Below are 27,666 nucleotides of genomic sequence, written 5' to 3'. Positions count from 1 at the left end.
TAGACTAAGTTAAGCCGACACTGTTCTTATTAAATTTACAAGCCAGAATATACTCACAAACATAATAATCATAATAAAGTGCTTTAGCAAAATTATCAATCAAATATGCGAAGAGTTCCTTGAAAGGCAGCCAGTTAAACGCTCGACAACGGCTCGTTAAAACACTGAATTGAAACCATTCATAACGTTACATAACTGCACAATAATTGTTTCCAAATACGACGCAAGTGAATGAATAAAACTATTAATTTATTAAAAACGTAACAAATAAGAGGAACGAATAAAAACCTGCTATAAAAACTAATCAATCAGATATCGCGTTGAAATCTTTTCTATTTCAAAACTCTATTAGATTATATAAACCTATTTAGTTCGAGAGTTTTATTATATCATTCACAGGTAATGATTTATACAACATATTGTACTATTTTATTATCAAACTATTAACATCTTTCATCTTCTTTTACAAGTCAATGAACGTATCTATAATTTTCTTTTGAAATTATGTAAATGAGATGAGACGCGTGCGCAAGTTGGAAGTAAGGAAGAAGGATCAATACAATTCAATTTTTTTTTAAATATTTACAATAGAATATAAACATAATCTAAACATTTGCATAACATAAGATACAATATAGTTTTCATTTGACTGCAAACTTACGGCTGGGCCAACAGATTATAAAAGCCTTTATTATTAGGCGAGTCGATTTGTCTGATTATTGAGTAACGTTGTACGGTTGTACGTTTGCACTATGCTAGATTTTTTAAAATATTTATAATATTTTCTTGTTACAACTCTCAGACATATTTTATTTTACTCTAGATAGTCATCAATTTGTGTACAATGTTGTCTACCTCAGATGTTGCTGATGAGGATTTTTTTTCTTGTATCATCATCATCAGCCGGAAGACGTCCACTGCTGGTAAAAAGGCCTCCTGTGTATCCTTATATATTTATAGGTATATAAGATTTCTTCCAGATTTGATTTTAATTTAATTACAAATGTATAGTTATCAGATTATTCCCTATACTTGTACTAAATGAGGCTTTAACTTGCTAAATTTCATAGTTTTTAGGTCAACGAATATAAATACAAACGAAAGATATAGAAATTGTTATTCCCTTGAGAGTGGCGAAACATAATTCGGATTAAAATAGTCGAATATATTTGATAATGTATGTGTATATATGTGTATTACAGACAACGGAAATACACTAAAAAATATATATGAACTTCAAATAGGAACTTTCAAAAATCAATATTTATTAATTCTCTACAATCTTTTGTGTTTGGTCGTAGTCGTAGCTTTTATGTTGTTTATTGTAATGTTTTTTGCCCTAGGTATATGTTTGAAGTCTTTTTTTAACTTTATTTTATGAATGACATTATATTCCTTTCTATATATACAATATGCTTTAAGAACTTGTTCTATTCACGTATAAATAAATATACTGCATATTTTTTAATAATATTGACATATTTACATATATTATCATGCCCCAAACTAGACATAGCCTGTAACTATGGGTTGCAAGACAATGATATATTTCATAACATATACCTGCTTACCTAAACATACATGAATAAAAATAAACGTCCATGTTTGTATCTTACCGGCATTCCAACCCGGGACCTGTAGCTAAGTAGGCAAAGTCACTAACCATTGAGTGTAAACAATATTAAAACAATACATATTTCGAACAAAACTTACAAGTGTAGCAAAAACCATCACAGCATAGGTCATTGACACGAAGTTGACGTACAAATGTCCCAATGAAATGTATTGATGAAATGTTTACAACAAACATAATGAAACACTCGGCACGTTCTATTGTGCTTGTATAATAATTATTATCATGAGCTATTCATTAGTTTATTGAGACATAGGAACAATTAAGATGTAGTATTAGATCTCTGGGTCATTGGGCATCGCAGCTGATTGTTTGCGAAACTGATTGTTGTTTTTCAAATTCTTTTGGCGCATAAGGCAAAAATTATCAGACTGAAGTTTTACGATACGAATTCGACACCCTGACATTAGTTAGTATCACAGCTAAACCATTTGTATCATACTTCAGTTACTATAAGCCTCTTGTAACTAATATATCTAGTAAAAAACAACCAATGGACGGGAATTAAATAAATTTCAATATGTATAAGTTGTAAATGAATATTTTTTATCTAATTGTAAAAAAAATGTACTTAAAAAAATGTTTTTTTAAATTAAATTATACGGCAAAATTAATATTCATTGATTGTATTTAATATCTTCTTTATATTGTCCTTTCTGCAAACGTAAAATAAGACGAGAATATTTGAGGATATTTGTTTTATTATGCCAGTTATAATATGTGCGTTCATAAGTTTTACACGCACATTTTTTTAAAATATCTTTTCAACATGCTTGTTGAATGTATTTTAAATAATTCAATTTCTAGCTTATAATACAACAAACTAGAAATAACAAGAACTGCAATGAACAAAATGAGTAAAATGAGGAGAAACAGAAACACGTATAAGGACCACGCTCTTGCGAACGCCAATCTTAACCTGACCTTTAAGTCACTTCAGTAACTTAAGAAATACTTCTGTATGTCATCGAAATGCGGACACTGCGAGAGATTGGCAGAAGTCTTCTTTCTGCCGAAACCAGGTATCTATAATCGCCTTCAGAAACGTATCGAGGCAGGGCAGCCATTCCACGCCCACGGAGAATGTTTTTAGATCAAATTTTCTTACAAAATAATAAATAAAAACAATAGGCCACCAAACTTTTGTACGTGTGATCTGATTGTCTCTGACATATTTCTTGTTGACTTAAGTCACGGCGAATATTATTAAAAATCATGGTAATTAATTATTATTCTCGAGTTAAATTAATTGCATTGCCGCCACACAAATTTTTGACAGATGTCTAAGTTCAATTTGTTCGCACGATATTTCATCGCCAACTATTTAAGCAGCTAACAAATATTGCACATACAGTTAATTTTAATGCTATTAAGGCTAGGTTGCACCAGCCAACTTTAGCAAGGACAAACATTTTAAAGTACCGATTAAGTAAAAAAAAATTGCACTATTTGACAATTTTTAGATAACGTCAGAACTTTAACTGTAAACTTAAATTTTACTTAAACCTGTAACAACTAATATGATGCAAGCCAGCCTTAGTGAGGAGTGTAATAAAAGCAAACGTTCAGAGCAGTAAGGCTATGTTCGGGTCAGTGCGCACAGTAGTAAGTGATAGGTGGTCGGATCAGGTGAGGCTTGCGGCACGGCGCATGCGCGTCCAGTGTCCACATCCTGCGCGAGATGAGACAAGCCTTCCGGAGGCGGTTGCACGCGCCGCCGAGCACGACCGAGCGTTCACCTGCTGCGACCTGGAGCACCACCACGACATGATACATTCTAATTATTACTTTTTAGTAGTTTGGATCATAGCTTCACTTAATAATTCAATTCAAGAAGAAAGATTAAACTGTACGTACTGTTTAATAAGTTAGCTAGAGTTAAGGGCTCCTTCATGGGTCTTGGTATTTAATTTTACAATAAAATACCCGAAAATATACTGGGACTCAGCATACATTCAAGAATGATGCATGGTTTTTGTCTGGTTCTGCGCAGGACACCATTTGTATTATATTAAATAGGCTAAGTGGTTATATGATTTAAAACATGGGCTGGGAGTTTCTTGTCAGTTCTTCTCCCCATGTCATGGCCTCTTTATGAATTGATGTAGCTTCATGACGTTTACCAAGTGTTGTTGCAATATGTTATGTTATTGTCACTCCCTATGGTAAATTTTCTATTGAACAATATGCTAGCGTATAGACGAATAGAGCGAAAAATATCTCTAGTGGAGATACAGCAAGTAACAGACGGAAAGCAAATTTATTCTTACTGTAACCGATTTTGATTGACAAATCATAATCAGTCAGCCAAATTTGACATCAGCTCCTGAGTATCTATTCTAATAAATTAAGAGCCTTTTTTCTTCGGTTATACTGCGAAAACTACGGATACGGTTATAATGCTTAGGTAGGTACCTATGCCATAAATGCAGCGTGTTTCGGAGAAGGTTTGCTTATAATTTATGGAGATTACTCACCCAGAACCTATATTTTTGTATAAGAAATACCTATATCGGCAATACAATTATTATGTATGCCGTGTCAGCACTTGTTTCGAATATAAGATAGATTCCCTTTCCTTTTCTATCTTGCTGTATATCCACTAGACATGTTCTTTTCGCATGTTTATTTGTCTATACTTTAGTACTATGTAAGTCTATGATACTGTAACACTGTCGTTCATCTATCCCTCATCAATATCACGGAGGAGTTTAGCGCGATATTAGCGCAGGGAATTTGTATGACGTCATAGTATTGTTCTGAATCTGACGTCACGTGTGGGAAGCGACCAACAGACGTCCTAATGGGCAAGCATCCGACAACTCGCTCACACTCGAATAAATATTATATAGACACGTATATTTGTAGTCTTGCTACTAAAAACAATGGCAAAAATATATTTTTTTTAGAATTTTCAAAAAAGTCGAATATTTTGAAAACCCACTACTTATCTTAAAACATATTTTTCTGAACAATCACAACGTCCTCTAGCCGCAGGCACCATATTATCTATTGATTACGCCACATCCTGAATACTAATTAAATGCTATATAATTAGCATTTAATTAGTATTCATACAATTTGTTATGTTTTTAAAGTGGTAATCCTCACTTCTGAGATTAATACACAAATAAAATGAGAGTTGAACAAAGCATACAATATGACGATACCTACGTCACTCGAACGGTTAACTCCGTTGAAAGAGCACTCGCACGTAACACGAGAGGTTGTGGGTTCGAACAATATTTTATGAACGATGTCCCCCATCGTTCATAAAAATATTGTTTTCAAATTTTATTTTTATATTAATCCCAGAAGTGAGGGTTATCACTTTAAAAATATAACAAATTGTTTAGATATGCAAGAGCGACATCTTAAGTCAATTTCCTAATATGAAAATATTGGGGTTGAGCAGGTTATTAACTGTAAAATAGATCCTGTAGATGAAGCCACAACCTGAAAGATGAACAAAGCATACAAGATTTTATGACGATACGTCACTCGAACGGTTAGCTCAGTTGGAAGAGCACTCGCACGGAACGCGTGAGGTCGTGGGTTCGAGTCCCGCATCGTTCATAAAATTTTGATTTCAAATTTTATTTGTAGTATTCATATATAGAAATCTCTTTTGGTATACAACTTAGTTCTAAGTATTTAGTTATCTTTTATTCATATTGACAAAAGTTATCTGTGAATATTGTGTCCTTTATATGTACCTACACCCCACCACCTGAACGAGATTATCTTGAAAAGAGGCCAGATCAAGTGAGTTATAGTCGTGGAAATATGATAGGACGTTGGCAAATGTACTGGCGAGAGTAGAAATGTACAGGGAGAGACAAATCTGCCTGTCCTACGGAAGTAAACCAGATTATATGAACAAGGATATTTTATATTTTTAATTTTGTAAATGATGGTACGGGTCATCTGATGTTAAGTGATCACTGCTGCCGCTCTCTTCCAACACCGGAAGAATTACAAGAGCATTGCCTGCTTTTAACATAGGTACGTACTTTTTGAGAAGTATTTTTGATACCGTATCATCTGTCGCCTATAAATATTCGCCCCTATTCTTTTGACCAGTGTGAGGCTTCATAGCATAGGATACCTTATTTTTCTGCCAAACAGCAATGTGCAAGCACTATCCATGTTTCTAGCTGGCAATTATGAGTCCTGATTGTAATGGGGAGGGCGGATCACTCACTATTAGATGAACATTATACCACTAGGAGGCTCCTTTACACAGCTAGATTATGGGTTCCACAACGGCGCCTATTTCTGCCATGAAGCAGTAATGTGTAAACATTTCTGTGTTTCGGTTTAAAGGGCGCCGCGGTCGTAGTTAGTGAAATTACTGGGCAATTGAGACTTGACATCTTATGTCTCAAAGTGAGGAGCGAAGTTGTAGTGCCGCTCAGAATTTTTGAGTTTTTCAATTATCTTGAACGGCACTGCATTGTAATGGACAGGGCGTGTCAAATACCACCTGCTAGTCTCGTCGCTTACTTTCATAAATAAATCTTGATCTTATTGTTAGTTCTACCCATTAAAAAAACGTTTGGCAGTGTAGGAATAAGTTCATCCTAAATCATATTGCTTAGCATAGTGTTGTGCGGTGGTCGGCTTCCGAAAGGATCAGGTCGAATAGCTCTTTTTTATGGTAGAGGAGGACAAACGAGAAGGCAAAACAAACAATCGTCATAAATACATACGTGGCAGATAGGTATGGGCCGGTGATGGTAGCAGCAGGTAGGTCGTGCCGGTTGGTTGGTCGCGGATGCTGCGCGGGCGCGCCACCGGAAGCGGAAGCACGGGTGCGCTCGCGTTGGCACTCGCCTGCGGAAATCGTTCACCGAATCACTGTACTGCTCAGCGGTCACTGACCATTGCGACATAATGCTCCATTTAATTAAAACATAGAACTCTCTTAGAATAAAATCAAATACAGAATTAAAACTCTCAGAGAACCATAGTATTCGAAGCCGTGGTAAAAACTAAAGCCATAAAAAATCATCCTCAAGCAATGAATTGATGAAGAAAATTAAAAAAATAAATGTATTTCATGAGATTTTTGTAAAATTAAATTACATAGTTTGTATTAAATAATGGGCTGTATCTGGCTTGAAAAGCCACATTGAGAAATTCGTTTTGTAAATTTAAGACTTTTCTGATGTGACGAAGTTTGGTAAACTGTTATACGTTTCCTGAGTAATCAGTATCGCAAAAAGATTTAGTTTCTTCAAAAGCATGTCACCCCGAGGATTCATCAATTTGCGCGTACCACTAAAAACACATATTTTGTCGAATCACCGCTCTTTGTCAAGGTATTGTAGTACCCTTAAAACCTCGCCTACTATTGGAATTTCGGGTCTCAAAATCTTAATTGATTGCCAATTCCGCGGTCATTTGGAAGGCAAAGCCAAACTGGCTTCGAAGAAGCTAGTCTTCATTAACAGAGCACGAGAATAATTCAAGCCGGCCCACATTCTAGCGCTCTAGAAAGCGCAGGTCCGGCCACATATGAAGTATTGCTGTCATCTCTGGTCTGGCGCACTCCAGTATCAGCTCGAACCATTTGACCACGTGCAAATCAGAGCTGCTCAATATGTCGGGGACCCAGTGCTTTGTTAACAGCCAGGACAATACGACATCAGCAGCTTCAAGAAAAGCGCGTATGCTTTTTTAAATTGAAGGCAACGCTCTTGTGATTCCTCTGGTATTGAAGGAGAATTTGGGCGGCGGTCACTTAACATTAGGTGATCTGTAGGCTCGTTTATGTTCTCTTCCATAAAAAAAGCCACAAATATGATCATCATGTACATATGGACCTAGCATCACATCTAGTTTTCAACATACTTTTTAATTTAATATATAACATAAAACAATGTAATTCAATTAATATATTTAAAATTAATTGAAAAAAAAAATGGGTTAATAATAACCCTTATCGAACACATTGATGAGAAAAAGAAAACGAAAAACAATAATCAAATAAAAAAGACAAATCATTGACATATTTCGTTAAATTCACAACCTTATTAATGAATCGCCAGTTCCGTGACCCGCGCTGTTTGTTCTGTGGAAGGACTCTTACATTGATAAACTTTAATATGTGCACAATTATTTTAGACAGGATTTTTGAAACGTTAATTATTATTATTTTTTTGATAAGAAACTTGCAGTGTATATTTAATGTGATATGATCATATAAAATTTCCTCTTGTAACCATTGTGAAGTATATGTATCAAGAAGGATAAACAGAATCAATAGAAATTGATTCTATTGGGTCCAGCACTTATTGGACTATCACAAATTTTTATATAAATTTTAATAATGTTTACAGTAGATATCCGCTGTATCTACCAGATAAATCAATTGAAGGAATCTCTATCAAAAACATCGGCAATGAAAATAAACACAACTTTTTAACAGTCGATCAGAAAGGTCTACAGCTTCGAGAAACGGGAAACACACGGGAAAGTATCGGAAGATGATTAGTATTCGTGCGGCGGGAGTTTGGAAAGTCGGCGTGACATTAGCGGGCGTGACCCGCCGTGACCTAGCGTGACCCGCGCCGTGAAATGCGACAAATCGCCGTGCGCGCGCGACGCCTCTGTCGTGCTCTACGCTCTCACTACACTGACTACTTTTACATCACACGACTTGTTTAATAATATCATGACTATATTTAATAACATAACATAGGAAATTAAAAGGATATAATATTGATAAATATACATACATGTGCATACGTTAACCATTTTCATCTTTCAAACATATTTGTTTTTTCAAATATATAGCAAAGGAAAGCCAGTGAATAAATCGGCAGTAATATAATATGAATGAAATACCCAAAATACTTTATCAAATTCAAATTCAAATATTTTTATTCAAAATAGGATGTGAAATCACTTATTAAAAGTCAAAAAACTACCACCCATGCCAAAATGAATGCCTCAGGCCTGAGAAGAATGGGCGCAACAAACTCAGCGGGCTTTTTTTTTCATCAAAAATATGTTATACAATTAAAGTAACATTTACAAAGTAACAAATTAACATTGTACACTTAAACTTATTATTTAATAGCCTGAGGGCGGTCGCTCCATTCCCAATCTGTGGTATCATTAAGAAAGCCATTTATGTTATAGTAACCTTTACCACACAAACGTTTTTTAACAATTCTTTTAAATAACGTAATACTTTTGTTTTGAACATTTTTTGGGATCCTGTTGTAAAAGCATATACATCGCCCCACAAAAGACTTGTTAACTCGACTTAGTCGAGTAGTAGGCATTATAAGCTTATGTCTGTTCCTGGTGTTAACATAATGGTTATGACAGTTTCTGGCAAATTCACTAATGTGCCTATGAACATACATTACATTATCAAGAATATATTGAGAAGCAACAGTCAAGATGTTAATTTCTTTGAATTTTGCTCTCAATGATTCCTTAGGGCCTAGGTTATAAATGGCGCGAATAGCCCTCTTCTGCAGCACAAATATTGTATTAATATCGGCAGCGCTGCCCCACAGCAATATACCATAGGACATAATACTATGGAAGTAACTAAAGTATACAAGTCGCGCCGTATCTATGTCAGTTAATTGTCTAATCTTTTTAACCGCGCATGCTGCAGAACTAAGTCTGTTCGCCAATTCTTCAATATGGGGGCCCCATTGTAATTTAAAATAATTTATAAATTATGTTCATACTTTTTGCTTGATTGCGAAGAAGTCAAATTAGCTTGGTTAATATATATTACTAATGTATTCAATATAAAAAGACACAATGGGTTCGCATTTGTGTGTTTAAATTTATAACATAAACATATTTCTAATCGATTTATAAAGTGTCAGATTTTTTAACGAATATTGCTTGATGTGGATTTTGGATGATGAAAATAGATGAACAAAAGTAGATAATGATAGCTTTTTTAATTATGTTTTAAGAGTTTGTTAAACTACAACGCTTATATTACAACAGAGCCTTAATAACATGAAACGTCCAGTACTGGAAAAAAGTTGATGCAATACGGGATGTACTGAAGTTTCAGGGCTTGTAGGGTTTAAAGCCCTTACTATACAATATACAAGTCAGTAGCCATTCAATACATATTATTATCCAGCAACTAAAGATTTTCATTATGTCGCCTGTTAAACGATATATAAAATAGGTAAAATTTATCTAAACCTCTTAAAATTGAATGTTTAACCTGTGTGTATTGGCGCCCTCCATCTAAAAATCTTCGCCTCAGTTCGGCGTGAACTCGGCGCTCGCGCAGCGTTCTACCCGTGCGTGTTATTTTACGTGTAGAAATAAAATGCTTATAACTAGGGTGATTTAAGTTAATGCCACTGAAAGCTATTGAAACAAGATATAGGACCATGTATAAATAATTCATATTGTATTTTTATTTTATTTCACACAGACTTTTCTTTCGACAATAAGTGCAAAAATAGGTATATTTAGAATAAATGATGATTTTCAATGATAATATATGTTTTATTTACTAATTTTTATGTTTTTGTAATAAGCATTATATGTTCTATATAAAATAAAACCAAAATATACATGCCTTCATAGTAATATTTTGATATATTCATGCAGAAACATACCCACGAAAATGATGATCAACAGAACACTTGAGAATTGTGAATTTCTATGGATTCCTTTCTTGTGGTATATTGTGTAGCTTGTCTTACTATATCCGCGCGCCCCCTGCGAGCAGACATAATATGTCTGCTTGCCACCTCGGGAGCAAGCAGACATAGCAACTATAGATTATTTGGTTATAACTCCACAAAGAACAATCTTCGTTCACTGTCTTGTAAGTGAACCGCTCGATGCGACACTCGGCAAAAAGTGAACAAAAAAATGCTTTGTCTGCAAAAGCTATGACGTCGAATGTTGGTGGCCTTGTATCGTAACGAATCGAAATCTGTATCGGACTTCACTCGTTCATAATTGCATAGGTAAATAGACCATCTTGTACACGTTATAAGCATTAAAACTGGGTGAGGTAAAAGAGTGCCATACGGCACTACCGATCTCTGGGTGTTTGTAAAATCACATTTATCATGCAGAGTGTTCCGGAAAACTTATTGATCTGAATGTATGGCGTTTTTCGATCGTTCGTTTTTCACAGAACAGTTTTAAAGGAACTTTCTTTCACGTTTAACCAGAATATGGAACGAACTTTTTTTGGTGGTGTATGAGCGGCGGTGATCACTTATTACCACGGAAACCTTACGCCCGTTCATTCTCTTAATCCATAACAAAGCTCTTCACACAACAAAAACTTTATTCAGTCTCCTTTGAAGTTTGTGTTACAGATGTTTTGTTTTAATATCGTGCCGAACATCGTATCGGATCGTATAAATGTCTCCAAATCCAAAATCTAAGAGAGATGAGTATGTGTGGCCAGTAAGGCTCGCACGTTCCTAATCGTTCAGGGAATTAGATAAAATGTCGCCGCACTTTTGCAATAATTACATTATCATTACTTTAATGTTCACACATTAAAATCACTTTAAAATGGTTTATTGGGTTAAGATCTTAAAAATTACGTGTGATTTCTTTAATACTGATCTGATTTCTACGCGGTGACATCGTGTATGAAATGTTATGAGATGCTACTTATGTAATTGTAGGTTCAATTATTACTGGAGTCTTATATTGGGTGTATAGTGTGATTTATTGGTTTTGATCTTAGTTTGTGACTGGCTATTAATAATATATCACTAATATCTTAACTTAGGTATTATTGCGAGGCGTTGCGGTGAGATGTCACTTTACTGTGAGTCTCCTACCGCATTTAGCACAGACAGTATCTCAAACTGAAATAATAACTTCACGACCAGGATAGGCGGTGCTCCATCAAAGACCGGTCTTCAAGGAACATTCTTCCAGGAACAATCAAACTGTGGAATGAAGTGTGTTGCAAGATAGTACTGTCGGCGATGGTCGATAGATTGGCCTATGTATGTTCGACTATTAAGTTCGCATATAAACGTTCCTCCAAAGCTAATAAGAAAAATTGCATATTCTATGTTTGTAAATAACAACGCTATTTCCAGCCCCTGTATATATCACTCACTGGCCCAACCTCAGGATGTAGATTTATCCTTGCCGTTTGCTGAATATTAAAAAGTACTAAATTAAATGGTTTACTTTGTATTCACATTACAGTTTTTTTATCTAATATTGTTATATTTCTAGATTTTAGTTCTTTAATTATAATAATATTAATACTGTCTACTATTAATATAATTTATATTATCTACTATTAATATAAGTGTGCATGTAAAGTACTTATAATTTGTATGTTGCCTTAATAAATAAATGAATTAGTAAAAAAATATTTCTTTGAACCTTGAGAATATAGAATCGAATTACTAAAATGGTCGTACGTATCTTGCTAACTGAAAAATACCATTCAGAATACAAAAAAAAACACAAACAATCTTAATTATGAACATTCTACTGAAGAAAATGTCTAAGAAAATGTTGAGTTAGTTTATAAGCTAGTTACATTCTATGTAATCGTCTTATAAATTGAGCATTTTTTATGGAAGAGGAGGACAAACAAGCGTACGGCTCACAGGATGTTAAGTGATCACCGCCGCCCACATTCACTTGCAACGCCAGAGGAATTTTAGAAAAGTGTAGACACTTTTTATGAAGGTACCCATGTCATATCGTCCTGAAAACACCGCACAATGAAGTTCATTTCACAGCTTGGTTGTACGTGGAAGAAAATGCCTTCAAAACCGCACTGCGGAGGAACTCCATACATCCAGATGGTGGGGGTTATTTCTAATTTGTGGAGTGTCGTGCGAAGGTGAAATTTAGCAGAAGGGATCAGGTCAAACAGCTCTACGGAATACTCCCCGTGATAAATGCGGTAGAAGATGTGAGCATATGCGGCAAGCTATACTTCAGAAAGAAGTATGTATTGTCATTTGAGGATAGTGCTTCATACGAATATAACTAAACTAAAAAACTAAATTTGTTTGGTTAAAACACGATATGTGTTACAGCACGAGATAAAAAATTGTTTTATAATAATATTCGAATGCAAATTAATTCAAATAACTATATAATACTATAATCGGACTTTCCCCGCGAGATCGAATCAGAAATGAGGAGATCCGTAGGAGAGCCATAGTCACCGACATAGCCCTGATAAATAAGAGTGCAACTGCAGTGGCAGTGGGCAGGGCAAATCGTTTACCCAAAAAAAAGATAGTGCCATAATAATTTCATGGCTTAAGTCTTAGAATATAACGCTTACTTCGTGAGAAAATAATTAACTCATCGATTTATTTAAAGTGATTCCTTCGTATTAAAAATTCAAACCACAATAATGTCCGAAACCTTAAATAACAATTCAGTCAAAATTTGATATAAAAACATGAAGGATAATTACTCAGGGAGCGTTTCTATAAGGGCCCCGTCCATGAAGTACCGAGTTACTGTTGGAACACAGTCGCCGCAATAAACGTGATACTTGATCGAATGTTTATGTCATGGAAGCGGGTTTGCGCAAGCATTCACAGATTTAGTTGGGGTTGTATGGTACCGTCGAGGACAAAATACTAATAAGTATAGCTATTATAAAAAATATCAAATTTTAACTAAACTAGTTTATTTTTGATTTGATTTTGATGAAATTATCAGGCAATCTATATTTAAAATATGAAAATTGTTGGATATAGAAAAACAAAAGGATGCCAAAGCTGTAGATCTGATGTTGAATAATTTTGCCACATAGATTTATGCAGAAAAAAAACACTCCTGTCTTGTTCCGACCCAGCGCGAGATTCCACTCAGACAACGTTTCGGGAGTAAACTAGTCTATTTTAATTACAAATTCGTTTTAACAACTATAACCAACTGCAATTTGGAAAGATTTTACAATGACACTTAGAGAATTATCTTGATGTCTACTATGTTTCTGGCAACCATTTTATGAAAGTCATATCTTTGTAGTTGGTTGTACCTGATATACCTGAATTACTATCAATTGTTTTTAATTTGTTTAAAGATTAATTTGTTTAAACGAAAAGATTCCTCAAATATATTGTATATTATCTTAAGCCGTCGAACTTTTAAGTAGCATTCCGGTAAATTATCAAAACTTACAAGAACAACAACCCACTTAATATTTTACAGAATTGAATAAGGCCATAAGAAGAAGCTATTCAAAGTATTTACAAAGTTATTATAAGATTTTAGATTTTAGAATGAATAATGTTAGTGTTTGTGTTGTTGACTGTACCCACAGTGTGAGAGGGGAGGCGGACGGCACACCTGGCCGCCGCAGCTGCGCGCACCGATCTCACGCGCAGCTTCCTCACCGCGCATGCGTGAACACGCACACACACACACACGTACATAGCCGCGCAGCACTGATTATATACAAGCTATTTGGGATAAAATTATATACTTACTTCCACTTTTTTCTACTGAAATGGAAGAAAGAAATTCAACTATTTTTCAATTCCTTGACACATTTGATATATTGATTTTTATATCGCAGTATATACGGTACGAATATTACATACCAAAAATCACTGAATTACAAGGTAAAAATAAACTCCACATCTCCTAGATAAGGTTAATTATGACTAAATGCTCCACCGCCTTCCAGAGATTTTCTATATCAAATCAATTGAATTCTAAATGAATTTAGAATTTAGATAGGTCAAAAATGTACATTAATGTTATGCATATTATCATTTTGGAAGGTTGCAGGATATACAATGCCAGTCTTAAATCACTGTTTACAGCTTCATAAAATAATGCAAAAAAATTACTCAAACGTTTCGATTTACAAAAAAAACGTTACCGAAACAAAAGCGAATTGCGGTATTAAAGTACCGTAACGAACTATGAAATATCGTACATTTGATAAGAAGATCACTTATCTATAGTTTTCAGTCTCAAGCGGACTATAATTTTAATATATATTGTTAAATGAATGAGTACCTATATACACTATAAATGGGCTGCAATACGTTTTCTGTGTTTAATTACATTTTATTAAATATCTATTATTATTACTATGAATATCTATGAAATTACGTATACTTAAGACACGTATTAAAATACAAAACGTTAATATTTCATGTATATAAAGTCGTGTTGATAATACATTAACAATATTCAAAAATATTATGTTAGTTACTGTCTTGGTGGAATATTGTTTAGTTTACAAAGTATCAAAATTATACCAAGATACTACAAAGCCACATTGTGAATGAATTCAATTCTCATTCAATTCTTTCGATCATTCAGCGCCGCAACAGGTTACATTATCAAATTTGCCACAAAACGGACGCATCTAACAGATTCATGAATGGAGTATATTTCTAAAAAACATTCCTTACAAGTTGTATTGTCAGATTACAATAACAGGCGCCGCCTAACAAAGAAACTTTACAAGTGTACAATTCACGCGATAGCTCTTTATAATTCAACCTTTTTAGTAAGACCTTCGACATTCAGTTCATCTACCCTTCTGTGGGACATTTTTGTTGGCTGAAGCATGGCTGCGTGGTTCACAGTAGACTGGATAGGCATTAAATGCGTGATATTGTCATATCAATAGTCGCGAACATTTTGTCTGGTGTGTCTTTTGTGAGAACGATTAAGGTAATTATGTGGTAAACAGTCATAACAATGAACACGTGATTTCGAACACTGTTTGGGATTGCCGAATAATTTAATGTAACATCTTGTTTTAAGCGTATTGAGCGTTTTAACAATATTTTCTTACAAAATTCTGATGTATTATATAATTGAAGAATAGGATATAGAACAAAATAAACACAAGATTTGGAAATATACTCTTAATACTAGTCATTCACTAGGAAACCTATACAAATACATAATAAACTCCCATATCATGTAATTGAACTTCCGCACAAAAAAATTTCGGAATGTATAGACGATAAAAATGTTTAGATACCTACTGTGAAAACTGTAAGGGGAGGATAAAACTTGCTGATTTTCGTGTCATTCGGTTCTTTTCATAATAAGGCAACCTGATAATCTCTTAAAGCGATAACACCAAAATTGAATTTCATAAGTGTAAAAATTGTACCTACGTGAAAAATGAAATTATATTTCATACACTATGCTCTGTAATCTATAACCTTTTAATAATATTGATAGATAAAATTATCGTCAAGATTTAATAGGTAAACATTATATTTAAGTTGAACTATAAGGGTTACTACAGTTTAAAAGTTAAAATTAATGATAAGGCGGCTAGTTGATTAAATTGAGTCTTATTGTTAGCCAATTATGTTAAAGTCTCTGATTTTATATTACCTATGTAATCAAGATAGTGAAGCCATAGTAATGCCTGACTGCATGTGATAACATTGAAACAACTGAATATAGATATTTAGCCTTTTTCATAAAATGAATACTTTAAATATAACTAATCCCACAACAATATTAAGTATTAGTAAGCCCCAAGTAACTATTCATAGATCAAGCAAGAGAGAATATATTATGTAACTAGTTATATTTTAAAATAGTCGACGTATTCACATTCAATTGGTATATAATATACATATCTGAACTGAACAAATCATACATACAGAGCTTATATTATTATACATGCATTCCTAGTAAAAAATTTATATACCTTAATTCCTTGCATGATAGTTAAGAATGTAAGTAATAAATATACATTTTATTATTGTTATATTATTTATTAGCATTGGCAAACTAAAACAGTTTTTGGAACAAGTACATTTATATCCAAGAAAACATTTTTTCGTTCATATATGTAGATGTATGTAGTCTATAGGTATGCTTAAAAAAGGATCTGAACTCTTTTGTCTCTCGCTTCTTATGTATAAATTTGGCACGTAACATCTGATCCCCTCCAAAATCGTGACACATCGTAACTACACCCCCGCCGTCCGCGGTGTTCAGTTACCGACATTTTTTGTTCAGTCGTGAGACCGGGAGGCGGGGTTAGGTTACGCGCTGAAAGGCTACACCAGCTGCACGTGTAGATTTGACGTTTGCGACAAGATGGCGGAACACATTTTTGAATTTGGAATCTAGTTATATTCACACGAATAATAAGCGTGTGTTTTATTTTTGTCAGCTATGTTTTTGAGTTAGGAGCTTTATTTTTGTAAGCTTTATGCTTTTGTGTAATAAGTTGAGGTTCAGGTTAAGTTACATATAAATAAAGTTTTAAGTTAATAATTAGTTATGATATGTTCCTTGATCTCATTCCATGTTACAAAAAATTTTTTTTTTTTAATTATAATATTTATGCACTGGGTACCTAGCAATGCCATATTAAAAAAATATCTTAATGGATTAAAATAAGCACAGCCAGATAAATTGCACGGCCTTTCATTCAACATAGTAGGTAGTTGAACATGATAAATTTTATCAATAAAAGGTGTATCTATCCATACTAAAAAGGAATAATTATAAAAGTGTAGCTATAGGTCATTATTACCGTAGTTTGGGAACCAAATACTTTTCCAAATATAGCAAGTAGTATTTTTAAAGCCAGGAGGCTAATTAAAATCTGTTCACATAAGAATTTTATTTATTTAGAAAATCAATATTTATTTCACCATTTAGGTACCATCAAGAGATCCTTAAGCTCGTCTGTTGTAAACTATATTTAAAAATGTAAAAACACAATATAAAATAATGTATTCAAGCAGTAAAGAAATTAAGTAAGGAAGAATGAATGAAGTATGTTAAGAAATTATTGTCTGTTTTCACTCTAGTGCAATAATTTAATGGTATAAGAGTTTTCATTCCGGACACCTTTTTCCTATCATAACAATAGGGCTTGATAAAAAAACGTTTTTCGTTTAAATCAGCCGTTTTTATGACATATTAACGTTAGCCGACAAACCAACTCTGGGTATTTTATATACCCATAATTCCCACAAACTAGGTAAGTACATATAGCTAAGTTACAAAGACTCCTGCAATATATTTTAATGCTCTTAAACATAGTATACAAGGAGATTAAAACATATACAGGGCTTCTCACGGCTATGTCACATGGAGGGGAATTTAAATATTGTAAATGCAATATTTTACTGAAAGGAGACTTTATTTTAATTTATTTAATTAGGCAATTTTTTTTATGAAAATACGGGATGAGACGAGCAAGGCGTTCAGCTGATGGTAATTGAAATACCCTGCCCATTAAAATGCAGTGCTGCTCAGGATTCTAGCAAAACCCACAAATTCTGAGCGGCACTACAATTGCGCTCGTCACCTTGAGACATAAGATGTTAAGTCTCATTTGCCCAGTAATTTCACTAGCTACGGCACCCTTCAGACCGAAGCACAATAATGTTTACAAATTACTGCTTCACGGCAGAAATTGGCGCCGTTCTGGTACCCATAATCTAGCCGGCATCCTGTGCAAAGGTGCCTCCCACTGGTGAATTATTTAAAAAACTACGAATGCAGTTTAAACTGTTTTTTATATTAAAATAAACTCTTCCTTCACTAAAATGCTACATCTGCTATTTTTAAGGTATTTTCCCTCCATGTGTCACAGCCGTGGGACACCCTGTATATGCAAGTGTAGATATAGGTCGAGTTTAAAGCCGATCTCACCCTGATAAGTCTCAAGAAAGATGACAAAAAAGCGGAAGGCAGCACTCAAGCAGAACCCAATCCGTTGATCATAATGAGCGGTTACTGGTCGCCCCGAGCAGCTCGGAACGGTAGGAAGTACTCGATTATTGTGTTAGGATATCCGAAAGGTGTAATTGAAAAATGATATCAGGTAAGCTGCTTGTGATTCAAGGTGATGTTTTTTCGTCTCGTTTTGTAGGTAACTTATTTATTTTATTGTTACACTGTTATTATACAAATTATCTATACTTACTAGGAGTCGCTGAGCACAAATTCGAGAAACATATTAAATCTTCTTCGACAATGAAGGCTTACTATAGTATCGTAGATTATCTGATCTTGATTGGTTTGTGCTGGCCACCTAAAATTGTCTAATATTATATTAAATAGGCTGTTATATGATTTATAAGATGGACTGGGAGTTTTTATCAGTTCTTCTCCCTATGTCAAAGCCCCTTTATAAACTGATGTAGCTTCATAAGATTTACCAAGTTTTGTTGCAATATGTTATGTTATTGTCACTCCATATAGTAAATAAATATATTTCTATCTTGCTCGAACTAGGCATATCCTGTTCTATGGGTGTAAGAAAATTACATATTTAAAGAGATATGCATACTTAAAAACATGACTACAACACATAACATACCCAAAATCAACATCATACGAATGTTTAGAGCTACCGGGATTCGAAACCGGGACCTCTAGGTTGGTTGTTACAATGTATACAATGTCGGTCCCCTAGAATCGTGTACACCTCTATTCAAATAATACCGTCTCTTATTGCTTGCTAGTGTTTATTTATTATAAATCAGTAGATATGTTTATTAAAAAGTGGTGAACTTTTCAAAGCAGAGATCCAACTCGCCTTATGACGCCCACTGAATCACCACTTCATCAAAATAACATATATAAGTTTATACATATAAAAGTCTTTGACCATCATCCAAACGATATTAAACCATCTTCAAAAGAATGTTACCTAAAGCTCTAATGCACAAAAAATCTATAATTAGCCATAAATGTTAATATTAAACAGTTTTTATTTGAGAGTGTACCTACAATCTTATGTCTTTCATGATATTATTGAATTATAGATTTATAATGTGTGTTATTAACGCAAAAACATACCAAATTTTATATTGATAATTAAATTTACCAGTGGGACACTCCTTTTGCAAAGGATGCCGGCTAGATTGTGGGTACCACAACGGCGCCTATTTCTGCCGTGAAGCAGTAATGTGTAAGCATTATTGTGTTTCGGTCTGAAAGGCGCCGTAGCTAGTGAAATGGGCAAATAAGACTTAACATCTTATGTCTCAATGTGACGAGCGTGATTGTAGTGCCGCTCTGAATTTTGGGTTATTCAAGAATCCCGAATGGTACTGAATTGTTATGGGCAGGTCGTATCAATTACCATCATCTGAACGTCCTGGTCGTTTTATCCCTTATTTTCATTAAAAAAATATTTGTTTGCCGATTTATTCGCGAATTGTGCTGTGCAACTATCAATTTTAAGAACTTTGTAACCACGATTCATGCAAATAAGTTTCATTTCATTTATTTTCAAATATTAACAAATTCAAACTAACACTATGAAGGTTTATTTTAATTACAAAGTTTGTCGCTTTAGAATAAACTTCTCTTTTATCTGGTTCGTATAGGTACTTACTCCTTTCTCAAAAGTTATAATAGTCACTAAGCCGTGGTGATGGTGATGACAACCTATACCAAACTTATAAAGATAAAAAGCATATACAAACATTCAACAAAGCAAGGCAATCAAGAAACTGATGCGTAATACGAAAATAATTTATACTTTTTAAGTCTAAGCAAAATAAAACACATATAATTAAGATAAAATATAACTGATATTTAAAGATTGTTAATAAAGGCTATTATTATTAGTACACTGAATGGGAATAAACAAACGCGTTTTTATCACAATTACTTAACCCTGCCTCGGTGTGGCCTTAAGACTACACGGCAGAAGGGAAAACATAATCAAGGCAAGGTTAATAATACCAAATAGGCAACTATGATCTGTGAACAATTCTCCATCACACACATCCACATCACGAGCTGGACGGATCAGTGTCATTCAATAACGACAAAATAAAGTGCATGTCTTCTTTACAAGTTTGCACTTCAAAAACTAATGTTCAGAAATCAGAAGTATTGAGCCAATTCGTTCAATCATATTTGACTGTAATCATGAGAGTATACTTTTTCTTAAATCTCGTAGTAAAAACGCTGAGAATTAGGGCGAAAATTTCAGTTAGTCTAGTATATAATATATTTCCATGATGATGCATTGTCGTTTCACATACCTACAATCATCAAAGAGTAATAATGTAAAAAGGAGCATAGGCTTTAAGAAACATGACCTTTGTCCTATTCTAAGGAATAAACTCAAACTTCAGCCGAGAGATGTCCACTGGCGGACAAAGGCCTCCCTCAAATATTTCCACCACGATGGGTCCTGCGCTGCGCAGCGATCTTGAGCGGATTATCGGTCCTTCTTGTGGGGGGCCTACCAACACTGGGTGTTCCGGTACGTGGTCGACATAAGAGGACTTTACTGCCCCGACGGCCTATGTTTTTTCATCTGTCCTTCGAGTTATGTGCCCTGTCCTTTCTATACTATCTATCTACAATAGTTTCACAATCATCAAGTCGGTGATCTTAGTTCTCATTTCTGATTCGATCTCACAGGGAAACCGAACATATAAAACGACCTAAAAATGACGAGATAAAACAACACTAATTGGTGTGCTATCAAGAATGGATTGATTCAAGTGGAGATCGACAGTTTATGTGAACCACAGGACCACAGGAGAAGAAGACTATTTTTGGTGTCAGAACCCAGAGACGGTAAAGAAAATGGATGCCGGCAGCACTACTAGTAGGGTGAACAGCTCAAGCTCACAGTTGGTTCAGATTGGAGGTGAATTGCCATGGGTTGGTTACAATGGAATCGGTTTATGGGGGCATTTGCCAAGAAGCCTTACCTTCAAAAAAAGCGCGTACACCTTCCTTAAAGGCCGGCATCGCTCTTGTGATTCCTCTGGTGTTGCAAGAGAATGTGGGCGGCGGTGATCACTTAACACCAGGTGACCCGTACGCTCGTTTGTCCTCCTATTCCATAAAAAAAAAGCCACTAAATTTAAAGATATCAAACAGTCAACATTTCAAGATAATCAATTATTATTTTAGCCTTTGTCTGTTTGAAAAAAATCATACATCAGGATATAACTTGTCTTGCCTAATATACTGAAACAAAAAAAAAAATTTCTTTTGCATTATTTTTACGTTAGCTTAACATAAATAAAACACAATTTAAAATATAAAAAGCTTATTCGAAGCTCCACCCCCCAAACCATCACTGAAGTCGGATAGTGTCCACATTGTACTCTGCCGACTAATTGTGAAGCTTTCTTAGAGCTTTGAGCATAGATACAGTAATTATTGCTCAATTGTTAAAAAATTTCTCTTCCGTAAACAAAATCAACAATTTTGCGTACCGCTTCAGTAGTTGTTTCGATTTTACCACCCTATTCTTTTTTGTAAATTATCAGTTAAGTAATGACCAGTACGTCTTTTATAGGCTGCAAGTCCTAAGTCATCTTTTAAAATAGGCGACATGGTTCTAGGTCCAATCTTCATCTCCCGAGATAAAATCTTTTGCTTTTGGACAGCATTTCTTAGAATTCTTTCCCTTACTGCTTTGACCACTTTCTTCGTACGAACACTACGTAGACGGCCAGATCTTTCAAATCAAATCAAATCAAGTCATTTAATTGCATAGATTGAGTGGGTACATTGGTGTTACATTATAATCATAGGTGCTAACAATCTGCCGGTTAGGCATGCAAAAATAATATTTTACAATTCTTACTCTAAGTTTACCGTGAAAAACATACAACATAAAAACCAAATTATTCATAAAAGTCTATCCACCACATTATAAAAATGTGAAAAATTTAAATTTGCTTACTAAAATTGTTAATTTGAAATATCTGAATTAACTTATTCTAATGACTATACATTCATGTCTGTTAAATATTCTTTAACTGAATAATATTTCTTCGTCATTAAAAATTCCTTAATTTTATTTTTAAAAGAGTTAATATTTAAGTTTTGGTCCGCTAATGATGCTGGTAGTTTATTATATAGCTGAGGAGCTATATTAAATATACTATTACCAAAAAGTGCCGTTGTATGCTGCGTGAAACATATTTTATTTTTTCTGCGTTTACTATCAGAGTAACTAAATAGTTGATCATTTCTCGGTCACTTCTTTTTCTGTCACAAATAGAAGAGGTCTCATTGTATCTATTGATAGTCCGGTACACAAACTTTTTACTAATACCAAGCTTATGGAGAGAGATCCATACCTACATTGTGTAATGCAATCACAGCGATTCAGTTCTCTTTATCACCCCACTCCATTTTAATATACTACAATGTATTGGAGCCAAAATGTGAAAACTCTATCAAAACTCAAAATGAACAATCATATAAAAATAACTGATTCCAAATTCAAATGTAATATTTTGTTTATTTTTAATTGTGACAGTATTTATGGCCATACTAAGTATATATACACTTTCACTTTAAAATAATATTTAATATTAGATAATAACCAAGGTAGTATAACCCATAGACCTAAGTATCTGATCCACAGACAAAGGGCAACTTGTGAATGTTTATTTAAAATTTCAACTTGAGAGGCGTGATTAATGATTGGTATCAAAGCTTCAATAAATTTAAACATGTATTTTTATTTTATCGAGTTATTTTAATACTTATGTGAGGGAAAAATCAGTGTTGGAAGTTGGATATCAAAATGCCGAGTCACTTGCGCAGACACATCGAGGTGCCTTTGATTGGAGCCGACGTTCGACATCGGTCGATAACCAACAAAACCATAAGACTGCGCGTGGTGCAATTCAAAGGCAAATAGCGTGTTTTATACTTTAATCTTAGGGTAGATACTTGCTATAGTAAAATATTATATTATCCGTTTTTCTTATTCTTGGTTGGTATACCCATTATAGAGCGGCATGAATCTTCGAGATATAGTGAAGGTAGATATTATAATAAGTCTTACAATATCTTGGTAATACTAATTCACGAAACACCAATCTTCTTATCTATCCAACTTAAATTAAATGTCCTATGTACTCTATTGCCTTCCACTTACTCATGAACTAATTAAAACTTTGTAGTGTAGATCGTTTTTATAAGCCAATAAATAAACGTAATGTTTATTTAATATTATTAACAATCTCTGTTACGAGGATGGTTTCAAAAAGTAAAACGTAATGAGTTAAAAAGAAACTACTTTTCCAAATAAGTATGTCGTAACAAAATTGTATTCGCACAAAAGCGACATATTGATTTCATTAAAGCATTCAGTGAAAAAGTCTAAAAGATAAAAATGAAAGGCCGGCATCGCTCCTGTGATTCCCCTGGTGTTGCAAGAGATTGTGGGCGTCGGTGATCACTTAACATCAGGTGACCCGTACGCTCGTTTGTCCTCCTATTCCATAAAAAAAGCTAAATAACGCTAAAAGGCTAGCAACGTTCTTGTGATTCCATGGTTTATCAATCAAAGATACAGATACCAATTGTTTTGTATGTATCGCGGGGCAAAAGAACAAAAATATAAATATACATAATATAACCACATTACCCTCGTTTGCGTCGTGCAGTCGGGTAAGAGGTTCAATTCGCCTACGCCTACAACATGCAGCGTGTCTCAAAAACGAATACTTCTCCAACACTCGCGAGATGATGGTGTGAATTGACCGCCAGGATGAGTAAGCTTGTCCGATAAACAACTGCACGAGGCCAGTAATTGGTTGCTATCGTGTCAAACCCTTGGATTTTTATCATTCTTTTACGTTGTCGAGATGTCAGGAATGCCACATTTCTTTTTGTTGACGTAGCTAGTGGTAATGGAGCTATTTGCGTGTCTATGATAATATATTAGCACTTTATACAAAATCATTAATTGTATCCTCGTATCAATATGTCATTAACTCACCTTTGAAACCAAATATTGATGAAGTCCAAAAGCACCAATATCCATTACAGATAAGGTGAAACTCTAGTCAAATTACCCCTTAAATATAAATAAAAGATCTGACTTTTTTTCAGATAAAAGGAAGTGCAATTGGAGGACTTTATTCTGCATCTGATGTACTGAAGTAATGATTCTGTTTTTAATGGTCTTTTACACAAATTATAATATTAGGAAAAATATTTTATTTTATATTAAAATGAACGATATTTTAATAACCAAACTTTATAACATATTGCAAAGGTTTAAAGTGAATGGTTTATTTAACAAATGCTTAATTGATTTATGACATCACCTTCAAAAGAATAATAAAAAAAAATAACAAAAAAATAACCGACTTCAAAAACATAATTCAAAATCAATAGATAAAATATGCTCTAAAAAGTATACAAGTAATAATTTTTATACAATTTAATTAATTAATCTAATTCTAGTTACGATTATTGTTATTTTTGTAATCGGTGTCCTCCCACCGCGGCCCCGCTCTCGCCTCTCGCCTCTTCACGTCGCAAAAAACGAAAATAATTATAATTTTTATAATTTTTAGTGTATATTATTATATCTATGATTCTGAATAGTGTTTTAGAAGTCGGTTATTTTGTTGGTATTTTATTTTTATTGTTGGTGATTCTGAAGCACACTAACTAATAATCTTGTAGATTTATTAAATTTTACAAGGCAGCAATTTGATTTGATTACAGAGAGTTAGAAATTCTGCCACAGATCGCACCCTTACTGTAAGTCGTTAGGGAGTCCCATTGATCATCATATTCGACTACGACAATTATTTCTCCATAAGGACGTTACGGTAGGTGACTCAAATATCTGGATAGAATAAAGAAGATGCCATAATCAGAACGTAACCAAACTACCTTTGAAGTACATCCTGTTCAATAAAAAGAATCATCGAAATCTGTTGGCGCGATATTGATTTATTCGTAAATTTGTCTCGCACATATACTTATAACACTTTTATGGTTTTCTCATGGATGCCATTGTCAGATCTGGACCAAATTGCAATGCAAACAAAAAAAAACATACCGACGAATTGAGAACCTCCTCCTTTTTTGAAGTCGGTTAAAGTAGGGACAATGTAGGGCTTAAATGTGTAGAGTTTAGGAAAATTTATTGAATAAGGCGTTACTTTGCGGAAATCCATAACTATACAAACTATTTAAGTTTTCTTTAGTGTTAATTCCGCCAATATTTGTCTTTAAAACAATTCGACACGTGTTTCGCCTCTACACGAGGCATCCTCAGGACGTGTTGTCTCGCCAAAATCTGGCACGAGTCTCGTGCCAGATTTTGTAGAGTTTAAATAAATAAATAAATAAATTTTGAATTCTGATTCAACAATAATTTTATTGCTAAAATTGGAGTGAAATAAAAATGAAATCGATATTATTTTGTGGCTTATGTCATTCTATTTTATTTTTTTTATTAGAAAAAGTGACGTCGTGAACAAGATGTTCACCTGATGGTGGTGCGGTGATTAAATGTTATGTACTTTTTATATATTTGAAGAAAACACCTGATTTTAAGCAAGTAATTTGTTTTAAATCTTTCATCAAGTTGTCTTTTTATATAAGTAAATAACTAGTTTAAAATAATTGTATATATAAGAGATAAATGTTGCAAATCGCATCGCAGTCATTCTAAGATATATTTAACTGGAAGTAAGTTAAAACATAAGTACATTTCTCTTAAAGTGTATGGTAGTTATAAAACACGGGATTATTAGAAGCAGTAAACAAACCGATGATTGATCTTCAGGTAGGGTCCCTTGTTTCGTAATCTGCAAAAAAAGGAGTTAATCCTTTCCGGAGTTTTGTAGAACCTGGTGGAGACGGCTTTGGGCAGACTTTGTGACGCCGCGCTGAAATTGCTAATCGTTCCACATCGATATCCAGGTGTCTAGGGCTGTCAATGATGATGATGTTATGAGCATATATATTTTATAAAAGAAAATCATTACAAAAGTCTCACACTAAATTCTGAGTAACTCAAAATAAGATTAAGAATTCAGTTAAGACTTTAATAACTTAAATAAATACGATATAAATCAAGTATGCTTGATCAATACCTAGATTATATACAGATAGATAGACATATTTATATATAGATTGGAGAATATAATGTGTGCTGAACTGTGCCAAAAGTGTTTGTTGGTAATTTTATACAAATGCGCGTTACAATAAAATTGTATATACATATTATTCGATAAAATTATCATCTTTAGAGCAGCAGCCCTATTTGTAGTTAAATTATTAATTTATCCTGGCAACTCACATATTCCGTGGAAGAGGATTACCAAAATCGCTATTACTCAATTCCAGGAAGGTATTGCACCAGGTAGACGATTGAATGCTTTTGTTATTACGAAAAACTGCAATTTTAAAAATACTGCAAAAGTGTACTCTATTTTTATGTAATTAAGACTTACGATTTGTGCAGTAAATATGCAGACTCTGTTGCTACAATTATTATGGACGAATGTTTAAATTACCGTAGGAAACCTTATTAGATAACGCATCTTTGAATGAAAAGTATCAAATGATGAAATATCCATGAATGACCGAACTCACTAGCTCTTGCTGTGATTTTATCCGTTTCATTTTATACTTCGTATTTTTTTTTCTTTTACACGGCACAGTATACATGACATATTAACTTTGTCAGGTTGAAATTATATCTGACGTTAGCGCATGGGGTTGAATTACTCGTACTACTAATTAATATTCATTAAAATCCAAAATAGTTTAGAAGCAATTTGTTTGGAAAACTAATATATATTACTAAACAGAAAATAATACTTTGCTTACTAGGGTATAAAAAATTCAATAAAAGTAGACTTAAGTAATACTGTATAGTCTACATGAATAAAACATTGACTTGATAATTAATTATGGTCGTAGATTAAAACAAAAGACCGTACTTTGGACCATACGACTAAAGTAAAACAAAATATTAATTACTAAAATTGTTCAAGAACGACATGAAATTGCGAGATAGTCAAGAAATCACCGAAAGCGTGTGTAAAGAAATTATACTTAAAAACCCTACTGAAAATTATTATAACTTCAACATGGATACACTATAAGGGATAAAGGTTTTAACAGAACAAAAATGTGACTAAAAAAAGTCGGCATTTAATAAATCCTTAGAATTCCAAGAAAGGTTTCCAAAATTACAGCATAAAATTTATTACAATTTATCATGCAGTTTAATATAATTAAAATTATGTACTGTTTAAGTTTCTTTATAATATAATTCTTCTGAATTATTCGTTTTTCAG

The 27,666-nt window shown here is 33.7% G+C and overlaps 1 long non-coding RNA gene across 1 annotated transcript in view; it reads right to left on the bottom strand.

Annotated features, from left to right (window-relative positions):
* LOC126979992 (uncharacterized) overlaps window positions 1–27,666 on the bottom strand; it is a 486,858-nt gene that overhangs the window by 77,187 nt on the left and 382,005 nt on the right. Inside the window, exon 3 of the long non-coding RNA XR_007732935.1 lies at window positions 6,346–6,469. This is a non-coding gene — a long non-coding RNA (uncharacterized LOC126979992). The remainder of the gene's footprint in view (window positions 1–6,345; window positions 6,470–27,666) is intronic.

This window comes from Leptidea sinapis, chromosome 4 (genome assembly GCF_905404315.1).
Source record: "Leptidea sinapis chromosome 4, ilLepSina1.1, whole genome shotgun sequence".
NCBI classification, from domain to species: Eukaryota; Metazoa; Arthropoda; class Insecta; order Lepidoptera; family Pieridae; genus Leptidea; species Leptidea sinapis.
The sequence above is the reverse complement of the archived record's forward strand: the minus strand, read 5'-3'. Positions and strand labels throughout refer to the sequence as shown.